Source organism: Astatotilapia calliptera, chromosome 7 (assembly GCF_900246225.1).
Source record: "Astatotilapia calliptera chromosome 7, fAstCal1.2, whole genome shotgun sequence".
In the NCBI taxonomy this organism is placed as follows: Eukaryota; Metazoa; Chordata; class Actinopteri; order Cichliformes; family Cichlidae; genus Astatotilapia; species Astatotilapia calliptera.
In genome coordinates, this window is record NC_039308.1 from 47,884,197 (window position 1) to 47,907,447 (window position 23,251).

Here is a 23,251-nt window from a genome sequence, read left to right on the forward strand (position 1 = left end):
CCAGTGGTAACATGATCTTAGCGTGGGTGTTTGCTTTTTGCTGATTGAGTAGACATTTTGTGTATTACTTGAAGATTGAGGGGAGTTCACTGCGCTGAGGCGGGGTCAGTGGTTATGGCCTTGCAAAGTTGAATAATTGGAGAAAATTGAGGCATAATTTTTTTTTGCTTTTCGCTGTATTTTGCAGTGGGTGCATTGGTTAATTTCATCAGCCAGAGGTCTGACACATGTTCAGTTTTACAGTTTTCCATTACTCAAGGCATGCCATGGTACTTTGGAGGAACGTTGTTAGGCCGAGGAGCCATGCTGATGCATTTCTTTGAGTTATGACAGATTTTCTTTATTATGATTGAATGTGAGAAAAACTGAAACATGTTCTTAGCATTTATTTTTCTTAAAGCTTCTCAGACTGTTTATCACCTGCTTTATACACTATAAAGAGAGTTTCTTTAAAAATATAGATATTATTTTTAAATGTTATGCAATGGTGTGCTGGTTTAACCCACTTGAAATTGAATTGCACTGTATGTAGCCTGTAAACTAAAATGAGTTTGACACCCCTGTCATAGCTGTCGGGTGGATAATCGCTTTTCTGGACCTAGAAATGAATTTTCAAATAAAAGCATGCAGATATTGTATGTCATGTATATATCAAGTTTGAGGTTTTTGCCAAAGGGCCTGATGTACTTAAGGCTACTGCTTGTGAGGAAATGGGTTTCAAGTTTGACTTCGAATAATTATCCATAGCTTTGAATCATCAGAAGTTATTTTATTTTTAGTCAATGTAAGGAAGACACTTTGCTATAGTTTTACTGCAAGTAATATAACAAAAAAAAGTTGCTCATACTTTGGCAGAACATTTTTAGTAGGCTTCTGAAACCTTGGGACACAGTTGCTGTCCTACCTCTGTACTCTAATCCACCGATGAAATATAAACTTGGTAAGAAAATAAATCTTGTCCTGTTGCAAAGCCTTTTTTTCCCCTTAAATTGTGCCATATTTGGAACGAAAATGCATTTATGGGTTGAGCAGCAGAGTTGAGTATGTGGGTGGCACTCATGAAAAACTTGCCAAATCTTCTCTGCCAATCCCAAACAGCTTATTATGCTACCGACTCTTGTTCTGAGCTCCTGGTGCCCCAGGTGCTGCTAATCAGGTGCCTGTGAGCATGGGCCGTACTACAGCTGTCAGTTGGTGTCTGCTCCAGGCATGTCATGCTATGATCTAGACAGGGCCTGTGCCACGGGAAAACTTCAAGCTGATTATCTGCCAAACCAAGTTGTTTTGTTGGCGTAAGTCCTAGTACCGTCTCCAAGTTCCATATAGGATCCTGTCAGACAAAGTGCATGTCCTAAGAATGAGACATCAGAAAAGGACAGTTTCCTCACCCTGTCAGCATGTAGGAATCTGCCACAACTGCCCTTCACTGTCAGTCCCATTTGCGGTGGTGTCGGCAAACTAAAAACATGAAGGGAAGTTATGCTCAGCAACGAGTCCAGATTCTGCCTACAGCAGCCGGATCATAGGATCAAAGTTTAGAGAAGACGCAGAGACCATTATGCTCATTCCTGCACTGATAGGGTGACAGTTTTTGGTGGAGGCAGCGTGATCGTGTGTTGACCAAGCTGGTAACCAGCATGAGGAGGTGGTGCCAGGCTGTTGTGGCTATGTATGGTTCTTCCACATGCTGCTGAGGCTTGCGTTTGTTAAATACATAAACTATAAATTGCCAGTGTTTCTTCAGGCTCCAATCTAATAAACACTAAAGAAATAGTCAAACACCGATTCCCTCACTTTTTGTCCTAAGTTCTTTTTGTTCGTTGTTATTTTGTTTCAATATGGCTTATTTAACTGACCTATTAATACATTTTATAGAAACTGAGGCGACTGGAGGTCGTCAAATTCTCAGGACACTGAAAAGTCGTACTCTTCTGCGTTACTGATTTCCTTCACTGGTTCATGTCTTTTAATATTTTATAGTACTTGTTTAGAGTGGGGAGATCACTTTCACAGTCTAGACTCATTCACTATACAAACCGTTTGGCTACTGAAACGTCTATCACATTTGTAAAACAGACCAGAGGTTGCCTATGAAGGAATCAATATCAATGTGGGGGGAAGATGACAGCTGCTCGACTCTGTCCCTGCCTGCAAAATGTAAAGGTTAAGAGGCATCATGAATTTGATAGGCCTCTTTGGGAATTCAACTCTGCTGGGAGGATCCAGCTCAGCCTCATTCTCTAATTTCTTCCCTTTTTTTTTTATCATCTTCCTGAACAACATGAGGAGTTCTTTGCTGGCCTGGAAAACGGGACCGTTGGGGACTGAATATGAATTACTTCTTCAAAGAAAAGGGGGAAAGGCCAAGTCTATCTTGCCTCTAGCTGTCATCCTCTTCATTTTTTTTTACCCTACACATTTTTTCTATTTTCCACCTTCTCTTCTTTAAATGTAAAAAGCCAAGCTGATTACATTCTTACTGTCATATGTGTGTCCTCTCTTTTTCCTCTACCAGTCTCCTTTTCTCTGCCTCTCTTCTGTTCTGTTTTGGCTCCCACATCATAACCCCCCCATACCTCTTCCCTCCCTCGCTCCTCACATTACGCTCCAGCTTTTCCTCTCTGCGTCCCTCCCTTCTCTCTCATTCATACACTGGCTTCATCTCTGCTCCATTAGTTATGCAGCTCTCTCTCCCTCTCACTCGTCTGCTCATCCACTGACCGGATAAATACCACTGCTTTGTAAGTAGTTCTCAGTTTTTCTTGTTGTTGGTGTTGTTCACTCCCAACTCTCTCCTCTTCACATCCTCCAAGGCTTCAGCAACTGTTGCTGTCTGTTCAGAATGGCAGAGGCTTGCTAGCATGCTGATGTGCTCAGAAACACAGATGGACAGGGTGATCCACAGAGGAGGGTGAGCAAAGGGACAGATCAGATGAAGTAAAGGCAGGGAGCCAGAGTGCGCATCATTACCGTCTCCCGTCTTGAGTGTCAAGCTTTTGGAAAAAAAGAGAGTTTGGGTGCTTGACCAAACTCTTCCTCTAATTAAGCAAGGAAGTGTGGCTTTGGACAAGCTGGGTCACATTTTAATGAGAGCTCTTTATACACTGGAATAGCTGCAGCCTTCTTAGTTGCACAATGAGACAGTTTCAGTGTCTCATTGCTGTTCTGCTTTACATTTTTCTGTTCATGTAACGTAAGCTTTACAAGTCAAAAATTAAGGTTAATGTTCTGCTTCCTGATATTTTTTGTCTGATCCGTATGAGTGTTGAATTTATCTTGTAAAATTGATTTTAATATTAGTGCCAATATACTGATCGCAAACAAATTTCAGTAATTAATTAAATAATTCAAATTAAAGTGCATGAGCTTTTTGCTCCTTGGGTCCCCTCCTCTTTATTTATCAGAGTGCTCTGCTGTCTGCTTGGGAGTGGCATCCGTAGTAAAAGTTTTTTTTTTTTTCTTTAGCATGAATGAAGTTTTAATGAAACTTTAAATAAAAAGCCAGCATTCTGTTGAAGTGGAGAAATGACTGATTCAATAACCGTTTGCTCAAATGTGAAGAATAAAAGTACTTGCTCAGCTGTGTCTGGAGGAGAGTCATGATGCTAATTCTGTCTGATTGATGTTTGTTTGGTGGTTTATTGGTCACTATTTTTGCTCTATGTGTATTGGATAATCACAGTCCTCCTCTAGCAGATTTCTTTCTATTAAGGAAGAAATCTGTGTCTTAGCTGATGTTGCACAGCCTGACCCCAAAGAAATGTAATTTTGTTTATAATTCAGTCCACATCCCTGTGCACAGTTCTAGACTCTTTATATCTTTACATATATTTTAATGGGCAGTGACTCTGCATTACAAGTTATTCAACCTCAAAATTTTCATCTGGCTCGCAGGTGAATTAAAGGCTAATGTTATATATGATGTGACTGTCAAGATTGAGCAGAGGAAGCTTCCTTTATTTTATAACATGAAAGCACTTTATCTGCACAAGATAGAAATTTACTGTCAAACTCCTTTTGTCACCAGTAACAGGACGAATCAAAAAGAAGTATTGCAAATTGAAGCCAGTATAATAAGAACATTAAACACTGCTCATAATAATACTGCATGTGTGCTTAAGATTATTATTAAGGATTATTAAGGAACATGATTAATGTTCCTTAATAATCAAGAGGTGTTTTAAATGGTGCTGAAATGTGCATTTCTTCATATCATGTATTGCATTGCATGCAGTGTCAGATTAGTTTGGAGTGTGGAGCTAACCTTAGCAGTGCTAGCACCAGCAGCCCATGTTTCTTCTTGCATAACTGTCATCTGCATACTTTTCCATCGAAATCATTTACAGCTTCCTGCCAGAGAAAAGTTCAGTTGTTTGTCATGGCTGGGTAACTGTCTGGTGGCATTATAATATTTTTAAAATAACCTCCAATTGTTGCCCTTTAATTTAATTTTTCTAATTTTATTAGGGGGGGGGGTTTACTTTAGCCTATAACAACAGACCTAAACCGACACCTAAATAACTCATTTTTAAGAGGCTAACAAAGGCAAAGTGGCTAAAACTAAAGCTATCCACAGCTCAGGGCAAACCACAGCCATGGTTTGAGCAAAGGATCTCAGACTTTAGGAAGAAAATTATAGAGATGAGTGAAAAGCAGAAAAGGGTCCAATGTCCTGTTATCTGGTGAATTTATAAACATTAAAGAAACAGAAAAAAAATGTGGTGATGGTGATGTTGACGTGTTGACTTTGGGTGGTGGTAACGTGAGAAATTTGTATGAGATTAAACTGACCTCAAACAGCAAAGGCATTTTGTAATACACTCCCATGTCCTTTGGTTGGAGCTTACATCAGGACTGTGGCCCACAGCGTGTCTTTAAACTGTACACAAACTGTTCAGAGAAGAAACAGTTAACTGGTATTATGCCTGTAATAAAATTGCTAGCACTGACCTGTAGTTTGACGTTAGCTGAGCTGCTGTGGGAACAGCTCTATGCTATGGTACATTAGAACAGCCCATCCAACCAATCCAACTGGCTGGAGGCGCTGCAGGAAGTGTAGGAGAAACTTTCTCAGGGGTGAATTGACAGCTGGAATGCCAAAGGTCTGCAAGCCTGTAATTGCTCCAAATGAGCAATTTGGGGACACCAAAGCTTAAAGGAGAAAATCAGTCATAAACTTTGCTTTGTATTAACTATATTTTCTACTCAATTTGCAAGTCATTTGATGAATAAAACTACAGAAGACAAAGTTTACTTGGGGGAACAAAGAGTAGTGAAATGTTCCGGGTGACCCTTTTCTGTGTGTGGAGATTTCCACAAATACTCAAGTTGCGTTTTGATAGTTATGTGCTAAAACACTGCACGTATAATCGACGTGAGTAATGGTTTGCACATGGACTGCTACAATATTGAGAAATTGATGATGAACACATTCTCCTGCTTGCTGGATCTGGACTGTGAAATAAATCTAGTAGTCTTTGACCTGATGAGCCTTCCAGTTTTGAGGTCATCTTGATATGCGCACATCCAGGGCAAAACAGTCTAAATACTTATTTTTATTTGTAAAAAAATCATACAGAATGATTTCAGACTCAAAAAAACCAAACTTAAGTGATTTTAACTCCCACCCAAAGTCTTGCCTTGAGCCATCTCGAGCTGTGCCAGTGCTTTTCAGTGAGCGCTAGCCAACAAGGAGGGTTTTTTTTTCTTTCTTTCTGCTGTGTCAAGTGCTGCCATGCTCTTTAAGAAGACCAGATCAGAAATTCTTTGAGCATCAGCTGATGGCAGAAAATCAGTCATTATCTTCAGGAGAACAGCTGAGCTGCATAATGATCTCTAAACACTGAGGTTTTATTCATAAAATCCACATGTTTATCTTGAGCGATTCTTTTTAGACAACTTTTGAAAGGGAGCCAGTCTGAAAAGATTAGGATTTTTCACAGAAACTGTCATATTGAGAGTTCCAGACCTTCCTTTCTTCAAGCTGCAGTCTTGAGAAATACTTTTTGTTACTTATTCAACGGTTAAAGGCCAGTCAGTAGCAGACATCTTACAAGAAAGATCTGTGAATGTAACCAAAAACTGTTCTGACAGGTTTCAGTAATTGCTTGTACACTGGTTGCGCTAATTATTTGGTGTGTCTTTGACATTGTAATAAGATCTGTGAAAACATTTGAGGAAAAACACAAATACCGTTGGGTTTTCTTACATGATTGATATGAGAACTCTTAATTTTTTTTTTAGCTCTAGCTCACTTACTATGTTACCATTCACCTAAATAGGGAATAGCACTGGCTGTTCACTGTGGGGATCTGCTCAAGACCAGTAAGCCCTGTCGCTCAAGATGCAGAGTAACTTGTGGATAGTTGTTATGGAAATATAGGCAACATAGAGCCGGATGACAGAACGAAAGAGTAAAGATGATACCGGGGACCATACAATGCTTTATACTGACTGTTCACATGACTGAATCTGCTAGCCGGACTGACCTGCGTGTTTAGTGTCAGTTGCAAATTTCTCAGCCCGTGTGGCGTCAACTGTGCCGCTAAGCTCAGGATTTAAGTGGCGACTTGTCTGTGGTGTTCCACTGAGCCATGTTGTTGTGTAAAAGCTTCCTGTGTTTCTTTGTACTCAACCACAGACTTATACTATATTGAACACACCATATTTAAGAAAAACACAGGCCTTACATTTTAATGCAGGCTTATGTCGCAATCCCTTAAATTAAGTGGAGCATAACCATCAAACCTAGCAGTTTTGTACTTTAGTTTCTAGTGTTGTTGTTTGGGATATTTTCTTAACAAAACGAGTGCGCTGGTTCATAAGGCTCTGTTGAAATGTGATTGAGCAAGACAGAAGAGTTGACAGTTGTCATCATGTTGTGCCAAAATTGATTACCCTCTTACGCCTTAATCCCAGCTTCATGGCACAGTTGAGATTAAATAATTTAAGCACTTTTTTTAATCATGCTGCCAACATATATATTGTTGTCCTGCTGATTTTTAGTGGTTCAGATGGGACCCGTAGCCCAGCCTCGCTGCAGACAGTGTTGATGAGAGTGAGTCAGCAAACTCTGCTTTCAGAACTTGATTGTAGGCTCAAAAAGGTGAAGGGGATCTGGGCGGTCAGGTAAAAAAAACCACTATGTTCTGTGTCAGATATATCCGAGTCTGATTAACTGAGAATCTTTTGACCTGTCAGCAAAAAATTTGTTGATGCCTTTGTCCAGTGGTGACGCAGGAGAAGTTTAACAGCATGTTGGATATAAAAACAAGCAACAGTCATATGAGCATATGAGATGCTCAATATGTACTACTATGCAAAAATCTGGAGGGCCATCTTCCGCTACTTTCCTGAGAGTCATTGAAATATAAAAGAGACCCAGACTTCAAGGCATCAACCAGTGTTGTATGTTTAGACACTTTGTTACCGACTGCCTGTTACAAAAACCAACAATTTGTTCCCGTTTCTTTTGTTAAAATGACAAAAATTACTAAATGAATTCCCAAACAGATGAATTCCCAAGCAGCTATTAACTATAAACTTGGCATATCTTGACAAGCCAAACACGCTGCCAATGTAGTAAAACACTATCTGGATAGAAAAACTCAAGTGGAACACTATCAGTCATGGATTGGGCTCCCCAGAGCCCGGACGTCAATATTATTGAAGACGTGCGGGATCGTGTGGCTAGAGAACAGAACAAAAGGCAGCCAACATCCAAAGAAGAGCTTTAAATGTCTTTCCGAAAGCCTGGAGATTTATTGAAATTTCTTCTTTTACTGGACTGTCTCTAGCTGTTTTACATGCAGACATGACATAACTGATTGGCTGCTGGCTGACCCAAAATTCATGGGATTGACTGAAAGTTGAATCCCTGCAAATTCCATCTGTTTTGTTTTTCTATTTTACTTACCAGACTAATTGCAGTCATCTGGTCTATCTCCAGTAATGCAGTCAGTACCAGAGACGGCGTAACACAAGGGAGAAAAAGACCACAAAAGTAGTAAACAAACAAAAGTAGTTGTGACCAAGTCTTTTCTAAAACCATAGAAATGAGTCTGCTAGATTATTTAATTTGACATCCTGACTGGTAATGGGCAGAAATATGTGAACCACATTTCAACTCCCAGACCCATGCAGCAGTTTGGGTCGTAACTTTTGGGCTTTTTTTCCTAACAAGTGAGCAAACTGAAGTTTGCCAGTGTCTTTTGTTGTACTAGACCTCATAGTAGAAACATTTCAGAGGTTTCTGCAGTTATGATTCTGGAAAAACATCTAAGGTCAAAGTAGTGTGACCTCAAAGGTTTGCCTCTGATACCAAACATGTATGCTAGCAGTTTTTTCACAGCATAACATCTGAGGATATTTTCTCCATCTTGTCTCCTCATTCAATTTTTGACAGATCTTTTTTTTTCCATTGTAAAGTGAATAAATGAACAAAAAAAGCGGAGCCCCTGAGATGACTGCTGTTATTTTTATCCTCCTAAAAGAGACGCATTGTCCTCGGATGCATTGGTGCAGAGCGGTTTATAGTGATTGAATTCTTAATACGGGGGGATGCTTTTGCATTATTTTCCTAAATTTTCCTTAGTCGCATAGCAACAAATAGTACAGCCACATATATTGCACCTAATACAACACCTTGAACAGATTGTACAGTTAAATAGGGGCGTTAGAATGAAGAAATGGAGGTATCATATTCAGTTCAAGGTGCGTGGAGAAAGGAAAAAGTATGTAAGAGTTTTATTGTAAACTACATAAATAATCATAACAGTGAAAAATGATTCCACAGTTTTTATATTTTGATGAACTTGTACATGCATGTTGAAGCGCTTACAAAGTCAAGTACATACAGTATATCTGTAAAACCCCAGTAAAACAGGTTAGCTTAATGCCAACAACATACTTTTTTGTACTGTTTAACAAGAAGATTGATTGAAAAGTGTTCGTCCAACTGTAGGATAAACACGAGAGACTGATGCTAAGAACAAGCCATCGGGCTCACTTGAAACTCAAATGAGTTGATATTCACTGTGTTTTCTTCATTTGTTTAATAGATTGTCGTCTATGGCTTTTGGATGACTTTGCCTGGGTGATCAGTGTACCAGTAAATCTGATATCTGCTCTGTTACACTGCCAGAACAATGACTTGCTCTGAAAATGAGCCTCAATGTTTAGAGATCTGCTTTAGGCAAAGCAACAAAAGGCTCTCTCCCCTTCTTTTCCTCCATCTTTGTTTGACTTTGTCTGTCTTCCCTTCCCGTCGCCCACCCCTTATTATTCCCTTCGTCACACTGTCGTGCATTTTGTTTATCTTGTCCTTCTCTGCCTTCTGTGTCTCTGTCATCTGCAGGTTCCAGCAGTAGCTGTTCTCTGCTTCACCAACTGGGACTCCATGGCTGGCAGTGGTGCTGCTTGATTCATTGCACTGTGAGTTTGCTTCTGGTTTGTCTGAGAATGAGTGTGTTGGTCTGTTTGTCTCTCTGTGTTTTTCTCATGCACTTTTCTTGGTTGTTAGGTGAGCCCATACAGAATAATACACTTTAACTCATCAAAAACCAAAGTCTCGACTTGTCCTTTGTAGTGTGTGCCTCTCCAGTGTTTTATTTGCGGTTCTGTTTTGTCACTTCTTCAAGTCGATACCCAAAGAGTCTGATTTCTCCCCACGGATTGAAGTCTTTCTGTGATTCGTCTCTTATTTTTCTTTCACCGTTTTGCTATTTCTGTTCCCTGTGCTGCATTTGTACTGAAATACTGTCTCTCTTCAAAGCAGAAACTGTATACACGCTGCCACTGTTCACCACTTGATGACTTACTGGTTGTCATATTACAGCTCCTAGCATTGCAGTTTGCCTATTAGTGCAATACTCTATCCATATTATGGCATGTAAGATATCTATAACAGCTACTGTAGCACTTTTTCCTTTCATAACTGGCTTTGTGAAAACTGACCTGAATAACTGAAGTAGCAGCCAATGCGCGCAGTGGAATATTAGATTATTGGAATCATGTATAGGAAGTGAAGGCATATAGATCGTCTCGGGGCATACTTGAAGATGCAAATACTCTGCTTTAATAACTCATGTATGCTGTTTTTCCCCCCTGTGGTAAATTAAATCTCCTAGTAAAAAGTACTTAAAATATAGCCATCACCTCCTCCGCCTATATAAATTCAGAAGCCATGAATGCAGCAGTATTTTTTTTATCTTTGGCTTTAGTGCTAGACACACTTTTTCAATTAGTCTGGTGTTGGATGGGAGATGAGCTTACTTTTTCCTTTCAGTACCACTCGTTTTTGCATTCATGCATCCGATTACCTTTTAAATGGAGGAACATTGTGATAGTTTTGAATTGATTTGATAGTAAATTGATTGTATTTAATGTGTATATTGTTTAGGATGAGTTTGATACTTGCAGTAAAAATTAAATAGTGATTATCCGACAGCTCTGTGACATTATGTTTTGCACATATGTTTTGAAAAAGAACAATGAAAACTAGATTTCCTACAAAGTAAACATTAGATTTTATAGGGGTTATATATGTTAAATGTCAATTCCTGATTTACCCTCTCTTTCATTCATTCATTTGGTCTCAACATATTTTTCACAGCTGTACCTTTGCAAACACATGGGTATGTATTTCTTGTGCTTGGCACTAGAGCTCATCCGATAGATCTGCCGATTTTAGCTATTTGCTGACAAATGCCAGTACAGCTGATGAATGAACACCTAAAAAGAAAAATTAGGAGCTCATGTTGCTACTGTTGATGTTGTGTATTTTGCCCACCAGAGAGAACTTCCCTGCAACATGTGTTTGGAAAGCCATAAACATGACAACCAGGTGATCCGAACAGAGTCAGAGTAGCTGAGTAATCTATGACTTGTGGCAATAAAAATATTATCTTATTAAGGTCTCATAAAAATCTATTCATAACAACTGTTACGTGAGCTTAAAGATGGTAAAACACACAGAGTCTTTTGACCAACTGCAAATATCAAAAGGACGGGACTGATCAGGGAAATGCTGAAATTCAGAAACAGTGTTTTTCTTAGTAATCCATGCTGATCCAATTTTTTCTGCTAGTTAAAAGCCTTTTGTTGATGACTAACTTACCTTTGCTAACACTGTCATGCACTTATTACCTCACTAATGATCTCTGTTTCCATATGTCTCAGTGCCAGCTGGATAAAAAGCAGCCATCTGTGCTGCTGTGTCTCAGCAGGTTTAGGTCCTGGTCTGTTTGCATGTGCCTCCATCTCCACAGCTCCCACCACAGATGTTACTGTTTGTGTGGATAATGACAATAGATACTTCATGTGCTGTACTTAACCTTTCACAAAGAACCACTAGTCCTATCTTCTCTGCAACACTTGCTTTTATTTGGTGCATTGTGCTGAGACCTTAAGGCTACATGCGCACTGTGTTGGGTCACTTTTCTTGAAACGAGGCATGGGCTTGAAGCCAAGTAAAATAACAAATATCCTCCCCATATTTTAGCAGGAAAAAGAAATCACAGTAAAAAAAAAATTCTCATAATTTTTGCTGTTGACCTTAATTCCTAAATCTGCTTAGAAAAAGTGAATCATGTGGCAAATGCAAAAATTCCAGTATTGCTGCTGAAATGACACTTTTTCCAAATCTCAGCTATGCCAAGGGGGAAAAGATACTGACTGGCTTTTGTTAATGAGACCCGTCAGGCTTAATTTCACACACTGCACCAATTCAAACTATCCGTGGCTGGTCGGAGGAAGCAAGGGGGAGGAAATGCTTGTTCAGGCGAAGGCAAAGGTGTTGTACAAAGCAAACACAGACTGTCTCTTTCAAAACTTTCCACTCATAGGGATCTTCTTGTCTTTTTCCTGTGTGCATTTTACCTGGACAAGTTAGTGGCGCAGGATGGCATTAGCCCTCTCTTGATGCCTCCGCCTTCTCCAGCATCCATTAGTTTCTGCTGCTGTTAGTTTGTTTTGCACTTGGCAGTTGAGAGCTGGGATGGTGTTATGTTCAGTTTAATTGGATGATGTGGTATTCTCTTCCAAGCTCTAGATGCCAACATCATTTCTTGGCCCGTGCCTTATCACCATCCTCAAAGCTACAGAAAGAGATTATTGCTCACATTGCAAAAACCGAAGGTCTCTGTCCCCCAAAAGCTAGAAAATGTTGAAAATGATAAAATTGATCAGAGATATAGTTTCTCTTTTCTTTCTCTAACTTTTACTTTCCTGATTTTTTTTCTTTTAATTTATTTATTTTCTGCACCAATATCTGTCACCTCAAAAATACTCCTGGATTTCACACAACACATGAAAACAGCTGTGAGTGCTTTCTAAACTGAAGCCAGATTTTTGGATTAGCATAGCCGTTCTCCAGAGGACACAGTTAGCAGGCAGAGAAACAGACAAAAGCATGGTTAAATCATTAGTGAAATAAGCTTGGCCCCCATTACCATCAGCCTAACACAGTCCAAAACCACCATGGGAAGAGAGAGGGAGAATTTCTTCACTCAAAGAAACAGTTTCTTTTTATTGATGGTAATTGGGAGCTGTTATCAAATCTGTCCCCCACTTCTCATTTCTCCCAGAGTTGAGCGCTGTAGAAGAAACAGGCGATTGTTCTTTGAAGAAAGTAGGACACATTTTTTCCAGGAGCTTCAGTTCTGTCTTGAGGCTGTTTCTGTCTCTTGGAGCTTCCTATATATTCAGCCTATACATGGAAATGCTTGTCCTCCAGAAAGACTAAAGCCTGGATAGGCAAGTTGTGCAAGAGTAACCATTTTTAATGTAATGTAATGTATATATACTTTATGTAAGCTTTTTTATATCTTCCTCCTTCTTTGTTAGTATTTTGCTGTATATACATTATTTGTCTCACACAATTGTATCACCAGAATATTTAGTAGTTATTATTAATTACTGTTTCTTTTAATGGGGATGCCACAGAAAGAGTTTAACAGATGTATTGTGTATAACATCTAGCTGCTTTTGAAAGCAGTTGAAAAGGACATACAGTACCCTCTAGAAGCTTTGATGGCATCCCTCATTTCTTTACATTTCTCTTCCAATGATTCAGTCGTTTTTATAATTTTTTGAAAGTGGTCTTGAGCAATAGCACCTGACTGTTCAGTGTTTTGTCTACACATAACAGGCAACTTCACAAAGAACCAGTTTGTATCCTTTGTTACTACCAGCCTGTCACTAAAATAGATTAATTCCCATTCCTGCTGTTTAATCTATGAAAAATGTCAGAGAACATAGTTTGACAGGTATAACACAGCATTTTTATGCCAACAAGGTGCCAAAGATTTACTGAAACTATCGAAAACTTGGTATATCTCGGCATAATGTGCAGTGTTTTGTTTTTTTTAAACTTAGGAAACTGGACAAGTGGACAGTAGAAGAAGTGCCAGGCCTAAAAAAGCCAGCTGCTGTTCAATGCAGCCTCAGAAGTGGCTGTTGAAATGAAAGCTTTACTGACCTGGTTTCGAAGTTTCTTACTAGTTTTAGAATTTTGTAGCAGAGTAATAGGACAGGAGGGAAGAGGCTGCATGACTTGGCTTTGAATCCTCAAGGTTTTTGCAGCACCAAGGTAATCCAGTGATAGTTGCTATGTAGCAGTGGTAACATCTGATGATAGCTATTTCGGCAGATTCTTATATGGGTTAAAATAGCACTGAATTTACTTCCACAGTGTAACTTGGTTTAACACTGTAAATTGAACCTGTCAATCACAGAACTTGCAGTGTCACTGCTTTGAAAGCCACCAATCACATTAAGCCCTTCTTCCTTTGGACTCTGCCCTCCAAGCTACCAAAAGTCAGATTGAGTCGAGCAAGCAGAATTCATCTTTGAGATTAGAGCCGCCTGCGTGAGCGTGAATCTGCCACAGCACCCCCTCGAATGTGTGATGCGTCTTTGTGCTGAGCTGTGTTGAGTTGTACGCATGCAGATTGTTGAATTTGAATACCTGCAGCTGTGAAATGAATTGCTCATTATTGTGTTTTGTCTTCTGCGCCTATTTCGACACAAATAAGACTCCATAGTTGTGCTACTGCAAATGAGTTCACCTGCTAGCCAGGGAGGGGCTGTGTGGCTGCCTGTCTGCCTCTCACTACTCGCCTTGCCACAAAATGCTGCAACTATTGAAGGCACTTTTAGCAAGCATGTGTAAGTGTGATGTTACAGTCTTGAAGCCAAAAGAATTTGCTGTGATCCCAACAGATTGCTGTCCACCGCCCCCCCGCCGCCCCCCCACTAGCACCCGAGGGATATCCAGCTCTCAGCACGATACTACCCTCACTGCTTCCTGGTGCCAACAAGCCTCTGTTTCACACGGTGGAGGTAGTGGAAGCAGGCGGAGCATTTTAGTCAGAGGGGGAAAGAAAGCCTTCATGAGCTCTCCACAGTTATCACCAGCCTGCCCCTGGCTAATAACTGTATCAGTTTTACACCAGTGTGGAGAGTGTGAGTGAGTATGAGAGAATATGTGCGTGTTGGTGTGGCAGTGTGGGTGAAACGGAGAAATCATCCAATGCGACGCTTGTTATTTATAGACCTACAGCAGATTTTTGTGTTAATAGAAATCAGCTGCAGTGTTACGCTTGTGTGCAACTGATTCAGGCTTTAATTTTTTGTGCATTTTTTGTAGAAGCACTATGTGAAATTTAAGTTTACATTTTTGTACCTTTTCAGTCTCAGCTGGCCCTTAGACATTGATTAAACAAAGATAAATATAAAAACATATTTAATTGTTGATGAGCACAAGTGAAAAGTCAAAGAGATGAACTTATTTTTCATTGTCCTCTATTGTTTTGCCTCCACTGGGATTATACAGAGAAATAGTATGAATCTCATATGGAACTTGCATACAAAATTCATACTGCTGAATTTTTCCATAAGCTAAGAAGAATTTTTCCAGTTCAGAATTCATGTGATCAGGTAGAAGTTCTGGAAGTACAACTATGTGAAAGCAGTCAATTAGTGATACAGAAGCAGCCGTATGTATATTAACAATGTTCAATGACCTCTTGAAGTTATTGCTATTAGTTTTAGATGGTTAGGGGCGTGTATCTTTTCTGTATTCTACTTGAAGCACATAACATGAACACATAATATTTAACAACATTAATTTATATATATTTGGCCCTAGTGCATTAGAGTAAAACAGTCTTCTATGTAAGCTTCATGTGCTGTATGTACATAGCAGCTTCCTGCTGGTCTGGCTGTTCTGACTCATTATTTGTTTTTTCACAGCTTTTATGATAATCAGCAGCTTTCTTGCACAATTAATTTTACTTCTGTTTAACAATTTCCAAATAGCTAATCATAGTCATATTTTTTTATGATTCCTTTTTTTATTTTAAAAGAAAAAAAACCCTCAGCTTTATTTATTTACAATAGAATTTAGTGGATGTGAGTGGACGTGGGTGTATAATTGTGTGTGTGTGTGCGTGCCATTAAATGCATGTGTTCTTTTTGTTTGTATTGTGCACTCCCACACATCTGGCTATGTCTGCTCTGCCACTCCACTGGTGTTTGTCTGGAGGCCAGCGGGTTGGTCTCCCAAGGGGACCTGCAGTGGCTCTTTCCCAGGCCAGACTGCAGCTACTCTCCCAGAGCTTGCACAATACCAAACACTGCACTGGAATGTTGTTGGCTTCATTTTTTTCTTCTCCCCTTTTGTTTTTTGTCTCCTTTTCTGTGTTTTTGCCTTGTGCTTTTGCTTTTCTCTCCTAAATTTATTCTGTTTGTTTCAGTTTTCTACAGATTTCAATTGACTAATATTCCAGTGTAATTAATGCACTGATTTACAATTTTCATTGTCAGTGTTTTGACTTTTTCCCATAGGAACAAAAAAAAAAATACAAAAATATAATTAGTAGTTATGAATTAAAAACATGAAAATAGTTATACAAGAATCAGAAAAAATGGTGCTTTATTTGGGGGGAACACTCAAACGTTTGTTATAGGAAAGCAACCTGCTGACATTGACAGCTAACTTGGAATACTTTAGTCCTGTCACCAGTGGCTATATTGAAGGTAAACAACAGCAACTGAGACTTGAGACAGTTGGAACTGCTAAGAGATAATGACTGAGCCTTGCTACTTGCTGTGAGGACTTTGTTTTGACACTGTCATTTCGTTTTGCATCGACTGTTCCTAGTCAAATCTGTCACTAAGTAAGCGATGGGAGGTGAGCTCATAATGAGGTGAACTTGTCACACTGCTCATATCTATTTGTCAGCGCCTACCACTAAAGGGCTCATGTGGCCCATGTTTACTGTCTGGTGAAGACTTTAGCCTTGAAGAAACTCCTGAGTAAATTTTCGAATAAAATGTGTGCTCACGTTGCAAGTAAATCATGTTCTTAGAGATTGAGTTTTCACAATTAATGATTTGAAAATGCAGTTCTTGTTGCAGTTTTTCTCCTGCTTGCATTATGTTTATTATTTCAAAGAACACATGAAAATACCTGATTGTGTCCTACCATTTATTTAAAGCTCAGATACATCTCTGAAACATGGACACAACTGTCTGTTTTTCCAGCATAAAACAAAAAAACAACAACAAAATCCCAGTGGAAGCTTGAATTGTTGCCGATGCCACAACTCATTAGACTAGAGGCATGGCACTGTCGCAGTCAAGTCTAGGATCACACACAGACTGTTTCTAAAAGCTGAATGTAAAGCCAATGTTTGAATCAAAGTGTGGAGGGCTAAGGTATCAAAACTAACACGCTAACCACTCACAGATAGATGAAATAATACTAGTACACTAAATCCACAGCTTTGCTACTTCATGGATGAGCTCGTAAATCGTCAGCCGTCACTCAAAGTAGCCACGCCCCTAATTTTAGGTCTTAACAGTAACCAGGTGGATGAGTTGTGGCTTTGAATGAGTTGTTATGGAGTTATTATTGGCTGTAAAGACCAAAACAGTTTTCTGTACAAGGCAGTAAACATGTTATTTTACATTGTTGAAGTTGGTCATTCAGTCATTCAGCTTCAAGTGGCCATTAGAGAAACTGGAATTTCTTTTTTTTTTTACATTTTTATTATTATCATCCTCCCCACACACACATACACATCCCTGGAGGTTACAGCTTCTGGATCAGTATCTGTGTTATTTATACACATTGTTATTGTCACTCTTTCAAAGCTGTGCGAGTGCCTCACCAACTCGACTTGTCTTCATGCGAGCAGGCCAGCTGCAGCAGACAGTTTCACACAAACACAGAGTAGCAGCTGCAAAACTCAGAGAGAGTGAGCCGTCTGGCCGCTTAGTACATTACAAGTGGACTCAGTCCATTACACCCAGTCCATCTTGAGTTACAGCCACATGAATGGGGACTTGATGCATCGTGAATCCCATAAAGGAGATGCACAGTAAAAGCCATTCATTTCCCTTTAAACATTAATCATTGCACCGTACACAATATTTTTGTGTAGAGTTCAGTACGGTTGTTTGTCAGCCAGTGAGTCTTAGTGTTTTGCCTGTTTAAGTGTTTTTGCAGTTGACACATTTAAAAACAGGGTTTTCATATATTCAACAACGATTTAATGCTGTTAGACGTAAATCGTCTGTTTTTTGCGTCTTCCTGCTTGTGATCTTTTCCATGTTGCTGTTTCGTTCTCTCTCTTATGCGAGGGTTGGATGAAAGGCAATATCAGCCTTTTTTCATGCAAGGTTTTTTTTTTTTTTTAATGTTTTATGTTATGATTTATGTTAACACTTCCATTGTCTGCAGTTAGCTAGAATAATGTTATTTCTTGACTGTCAAATTTATATTTACATTCATTAATGTTCATCTTCAATGCTGCAGTAAATCATAAAGGATGAAAGGCAGTCACGGGATGTTAAATTTGCTGGTATTCCGGATCAGTTGTGATAAAGCTGCGGTTGAAATTATGTGGATAAACTGAGGCCTGTGCTTCCTCTCTGCTCCTTTCTGTTGTCTGGCTTCCTTGGTGGTCTGCATATTGTTGGCTCTGTAACTTGTTTGGATTGTGAAAGTGACTATTGAACATTCTGTAGGTTACATACCATGTCTCTCAGTACTGCTCATTTGTTGGAACATAACTCTTATAGTTAAGCCTGTAATTGAGCTTTGTTTTTACTTAGCTGTGTCTGAGTTGTATTTCCTTAGTGGCTGTTTTCTCCCTGTTGCCTGCTCTGCAGGTCATGTCAACATAAGTTGAATGATTTATCTCTTACTGGTGTGTAACCAAATTAGTGCACTTAAGACACATAAATCTTTTTAGCTAATAAATCCTAAACTGGTTGCTTTTAATGTTCGGCTATTCATCCTTTTATGTGAAACTTGTGTCTTTTTAATGGGATTCACCAGTTGCTGTGAAAATCCATCTTTTTGTTCGACCTGCCTTCTTGGAGTCAGTACTTGTGAACATAAACATCCCTCATAAAGACACTGTAAGATCCAGCTAGTGATATTGCTGATGCTTCTTTGGAACTCCTCCATTTCCAATGAGATCATTAATGTTTATTTCAGCTCATTAATGCCAGAGGAGATGTAATAGGGACTGAAGCTGATTTTTAAGTTAACAAAGAGAGGTGAAAAATTTCATCTCAGTTGTGCAGTAAAATGAATGGTTGACTGTACTTAGGACACAAGTTCAATTGGGCAGCTAGTGAGAGGCATGCTTCCTGGAAAAACTCCTTAAAACTGGAGATACGGACTGTGAAGTCATTTTGGCAGCATTGCTGAAAACGAGCTGAAATTTGGTCAGAACTAGGGAGCGAGTCAGCCATAACTTGGAGTGGACTTGCTTGAGAAATTGAAACAAGGCTGCCGTGTACCAACACTTGTGTGCACGCTCATCTACATCTACAGGACACGGCTTAAACCACTGTTGCCACAGAAGTAACATGAGTCCATATTAGTGGGCCTGCAATGTAATTATTTTTGTTCCATTTTTTTTAACCAAAGATAATTGTAGAGAAACTTGTTACATAGCAGTAGGACCCTTGACTAAGTGAATAAATTAGTCTTGGATACTACTGTTATTTAAGGAGTCAGTACTTAGAAAACTCTGAGAAATGCTTGAAGGGCATCACTTTAAATCCCTGGATGAGCAGAGAAAATCTGTGGAAAGGAGGCAATAAGTGAAGCCCGAACTTCATTTGCTGCTCTTTGAAAGCACTTCATCAATGTGCTGAAACTGCTGCTCAGAACCATTACTTTCACTATCTGTACACCAAACGGACATGTTTAATATAGCTTATGACACGCTGTCAAAATTATTTATACAAGAACCAACCAATAAAGTTTCCGATTTGCAGGACTGTAGGACTGAATATGTCAGTTTATATGTTAGCTGCCTAATAATAGCAGATTTCAGTACAATACAGCAAAACACTTTAGGCAGGTTAGCTTTACACTGGTTGAAGCAAAGACTGAAACAAAGAGAATGGATGTGTACGCTTGTCAGAGAGAAAAAATAATGTTGGTGCAGCTCCAACAGTCTAGCAGTTGCCAGGCTAGTGCAATTAAAGCATCATGAAAAACCAACTTGTTTTGAACTCATAAACTTAAAAACTTCAACATCTGGCAAAAGGCAGCCGAAGAGCCAACTACTAATGTTGGAGAAGTGATTATCCGTCCAGTAGAGTTCCAGGGACTCATCTCCGATGGATCTCAAAGAAAAAGAAGATCAATATAAAGTGTTGATCCATCAAGTTCTGCTTCAGTGATCCTTAGTGATGACTCCTTAAGTCCCTAGAGCTCTAAGGGAGTGATAAAACACCCTTCCTCCAAAAGAAATATTCTTTTATTTGATCATTTATGTTGTGAGAGTGGTGTCTAACATGGTGGCCTAAAATTTCCCATAGACATGCAGTTGTGTTTTCGCTGATCATTTCCTCAAAACATAACGTATGATGTCATTTTCATCGTCATTTCTTATCAAAACATTCAGTGACTCTGTGCCCTGTGAATGAACAAACCACTCCCAAACACAGCAAAACTGAGTCACCTGATTCCCACAAGTTCCACATTTTTTCTTTCATTTGTCAGCCATCTCTGACCTCAAGAAATAAGTCATATTATAAAGCTTTTTGTCCTTGCAGCTGGCTGGTTGATGGGCCCTCGAAAACATGAAGCCTGGTAAAAAGTGACATTGGCTAACTGCAGCATCACTAACAGTAATGCTCTGTGTGCTTCGTGGCCTATTTTCCTTCCCTCCAAAATAACATCTTGAAAGCTTTTGATGTTGCACTCAAAGAATATATGACAGTGGTTTTCTTCTCTAATGAACTTGTGGTAGAAGACGACGACTTTTTCTCGGCTTAACAAACAACAGCATGCCCTGCTTTCTCACACTTCCTGGCATCGAGCTCTGCAGTTCCATCCCTATTTCATATCTATTCTGCTCTTGTCTATCCCACTGCTACGGCTGTCTTATCATTCAAGCCCTCTGCCATAAAGCAGCAGAAAATCCCATATCCCATCTCCTCATGGCTTCAGCTTTCAGCCTTGGTTATTCTGCTATTATGTACCAGGCTCAGCGAGCTTCCACTCCCTCTCAATAAACGTGCTCTGGGTGGGAAATGAGCTCCTGTCCTCAGTATTCTGATTTTTCTCAAGGGAAAAACATTGCCTCTCTGTGGAGAGGTAAGTGTAGCAGAATCTGATTTAGAAATTTAACACGAGTTTCCTGCTTGTGGTTCTGGTGCCTTGCTTCTCTACATCTCAAGCGCTCATCTCCCATTCATTGGTCACGGTTTCACATCTTTGACTGGTTTGTCTGTTTTTTTAACAGTCTCACTACTATGCTGTGGCTCTCTGTGTCTCCATATCCCCCAAATTAAGCCTTTTTTGACTCAACAGATTGCCCTATATGTACATGATATTCTTTAAATGTGTGAAGACTTTTCATGTGAACGATATAACAATATGAGGTAGATCTTTACATTTGTGTTGGTGGTAAGTTCTTGTGTCTTGTTTACAGTCATATTGTTTCTTACCTGGAAGTTAAAAATTCTCCTGCTATGTGTTTATTTGATTGATGCAGTGTCAGCATTAATGCAGACATCTCATCCACTCTTGTGATGAAGAAAGAACCAAGCTGAAAGGCATGAAAAACTTGATTTGCCAATGCATCTATGTACCAGCAGAGATCTGGGTAATGACTGAGACATCAAGGGCACAAATACAAGGGACTGAAATGAGTTTACTCCATAACGTGGCTAGGCTCTGCCTTAGAGATAGGGTGAGGAGCTTGAATGTCTAAAAGGATATCGGAGTAGAGCTGCTGCTCGGGTGTTGAAAGGTCTCAGTCGTCCAACTGGAAGGAGACCCCAGGGTACACCCAGAACTCACTGGAGAGATTATATATCTTGTCTGGCCTTCGAATGCCTCAGGATCCCCCAGGAGAAAGTAGAAAGTGTTACTGGGTAGAAAGATGTGTGGAATGCCTTGCTCAGCCTTTGAATGGGTGGATTCTGTTTCCGTTTTTATAAATCATCTACCCTTAGTTTGATATTTGGTCGTCAGCCCAGGTATGAACATACGTCGGAATTCCTCAAACCTCTGTTTGAGGAGTAAAAAGCAACAGCATTATTGCCTCCAGTACAGGATGATGTAATGATGTGTTATCAAAAGCATATATTGAATAAGCAGTGAAGAAAATGACAAGAAATACATTTTAAATTGAGGCAAAAGAAAATGGATTCTCTACATTCTCTACCCACAAGTGTTTTTGTTAAAAGACCTCTGGCAGTATTTTATCTTGTCATGAATCAAACAAATCACTGATTCTAACCAGAGCCCAGAGCCTGTGTACTTTTGCCTACAAACTGCATTCAAACTTGCTGATATATCATTGGTTATATTTCAGTTCAACATAAATGTTATCAAACTAAACTGTTCTTCTAACAAACAGTAGGTTTTCTATCTTAGTGTCTCACATTCAGACAGACAGAATTGTTGCATCCTGATCTCTTCAGCTAGCCCAGCCACACAACTAGACACCAGTGCCTACCTGAGTCAGTCTCAAGCAGGTGGTAACAGGAAGAGCGATGAGGTTGGGCCGGTTGGGCTCCGCTCTGGTTTAGATGTACTGGTTGCTAAACACATAGTGACATCCTTGCAGGCTGCCTCCGACAGGTCCCACATGCTTTATCTTCTTTAGAATGAGTATATCTCTGGTGCGTCAGTTCACTCAGCTGTGACTGATGGAGGGCAATGATGAGGAAGCCTCAGGTGTATTGGGTGAATAAAAAAAAAGTACGGGGAGATGTGGTGAGATAGGAGTTTAAAAAATGGGCTTTCAAGTGTAAGAAGTAGGAGTCCCAGAGAGAGGTTTTCTTTCTAATCAATTTCATCTTTTTGCTAACATCTGTGTTGGTTTGCTGCATATTTAACTGACTCCTTGAACTATTGCTTTTTTGTTTTTGTTTTTTTAAAAGGCCGCACATTGAGATGAATGTTTTAGGCATTCCTAGAGTAGATTTCAGTAAATAAAGTTCTATCCCACCAGACCCTCTCGAGAAGTTATTCTTATCCCAGTACAAATCTGGGTCTCACTTGGCAGTCCCACGGGGGCTTGTGACTTGGTGGTAGTGGCACCAAGCAGCAGGTGCTGTGTGATATCTCGCCTGGCACAAAACCAGACAGTGTTTGCTGCTATCAAATGAGGAGCAGATGGTCACAGATCATCGGTCAGCACTGCATCTCATATGAACGACTACCTTGCACTGATTTGATTGGGGGAAAAAATGTAAAAAATGAAGGGTAAAGCAGAAACCTGCCCTCAGTCCTCATCTTATTTGACTGTCTTTGTTTTTAATGAGACAAAGCTTTGTTGGTTTGTGTGATGTTTATCATCGGTATGAGTAGTTTGTTGTTTTCAGATTTTTGTCATTGAGAGAAAGCCACAAGTGGCACCACCAAAGTTTCTACATTTTTGTGGGAATATGGGATTGAATTATGCATTTAGGCGTGTGTGTGTGTGTGTGTGTGTGTGTGTGTGTGTGTGTGTGTGCTTTTTGTCTTGTGAATGCTCATTATGACAGCAGCCACGGTTGTCTTCATAGAGCTGTCAGATTTCGATATACTGTCTTGCGGCCTACTCGCTGACAGGAATCACTGACAGCACAAGTCCCTTTGAGATGAAGTCAACTTTATATGGTGGACAAAATAATAACAATTAAAAGAAACACACACGAGTCTTAATTAGGCTAAGATTTGGATTGTGTACCACAAAAAACTTAACAAAAAGCCCCACAATGCATT

At 39.6% G+C, this 23,251-nt stretch overlaps 1 protein-coding gene across 3 annotated transcripts in view; it reads left to right on the forward strand.

The window, feature by feature from the left end:
* Positions 1-23,251, forward strand: part of peak1 (pseudopodium-enriched atypical kinase 1) — a 102,732-nt gene that overhangs the window by 42,194 nt on the left and 37,287 nt on the right. For 2 of the 3 annotated variants that reach the window (XM_026175234.1, XM_026175233.1), the window contains one exon: positions 9,356-9,432. The gene's annotated coding sequence lies outside the window, so the exon portion shown is untranslated. Of the gene's footprint in view, positions 1-1,878; positions 2,742-9,355; positions 9,433-23,251 lie in introns of those variants that run through there. The other variant, XM_026175235.1, reaches the window with a different exon arrangement.